The 1111-nt window shown below is 39.4% G+C and overlaps 1 non-coding gene across 1 annotated transcript; it reads left to right on the forward strand.

Moving 5' to 3' along the window:
* Nucleotides 1–770: 770 nt before the first annotated feature.
* trnaa-ugc (transfer RNA alanine (anticodon UGC)) lies at nt 771–842 on the forward strand. The gene has a single exon. It is a non-coding gene; the product is annotated as a tRNA-Ala (tRNA).
* Nucleotides 843–1111: the final 269 nt, after the last annotated feature.

Here is a 1111-nt window from a genome sequence, read left to right on the forward strand (position 1 = left end):
CACTGGGGAAAATAAGCGACACCTGGAGGGGGTGGAAACAATCACAGGAACAGGTGAAACATATCAGGGCGTTACACCCACCCTACGCTCTGTATTTTCCGCTGGCTGCACTGAAAGCACTGAGCTAGGCGGAAACATCTGCATTTTGGAGCTGCCTTACTCAAGAAAGCAAAAAAGGCACCATGTCTTTATTAACTCAATATTTTTATTTTTATTATTTTTAACATTGTTTGCAAACTGATATGTGACATGTATTAATGCCAAAATAACATGCAAAACAGGCAGCCTGCCCTGAACGACGAGTCGCCACTGGATGTATGGCAGTCCAAGATACTGAAATACATGGATATTACAATGCATACACAATAAGACATTCAAGTTGAAAGTACAAGTACAATTCATGATAACAACATGTACATTAAGGAGACTCAATGTGTTGATTAATGTTTATTTACCACCATCTTTGATGGCCAAAGATCACATCCAAATATAGCCTTTCTTTGGTGATATCAAATCTCTGGTGAAATCAAACGTTGAGGTCGATGTCACGGTTTATACAGTATGTAGTGTGGCGATACTGCCATCTTGTGGTAAAGGTGAAGGACAATCTTCCCGGTATCCTCCGTAGGCAATTTAACGATATTCTCTGCGATAACGAAGTATACTTTTTGAGGAAATGGCAACTGCAAAAACTTAATTTCAATAATATATTCAATTGCATTCTTAATACTTTATTTAGAAAACCTTATTGTTTCCCGATTTCCACGGAAGGGGATGTAGCTCAGTGGTAGAGCGCATGCTTTGCATGTATGAGGCCCCGGGTTCAATCCCCGGCATCTCCACATTATTTTCACAATTTTGAATAACCCATTGTTTGTCCAAATCTCTATGGATTTCACCCGTAGTTTAGCATAGCCAAGTGTTATTGTCAAACAAAATACGTAAGCAACACGCACTGCTTATTTAAACTCAGACTTGTGTCAGATTGTGACCACTCAGGGCTCCCTCTGCATGAATACAGACCACTGAGATTGATGAAAACACAGAATTTTGGATTGTATGTGCACTGTAGTGGACATAAAGTAACGATTGAAAGTAAATATGACAGATG

This window comes from Salmo salar, chromosome 01 (genome assembly GCF_965601325.2).
Source record: "Salmo salar chromosome 01, fSalSal1, whole genome shotgun sequence".
Classification (NCBI taxonomy): Eukaryota; Metazoa; Chordata; class Actinopteri; order Salmoniformes; family Salmonidae; genus Salmo; species Salmo salar.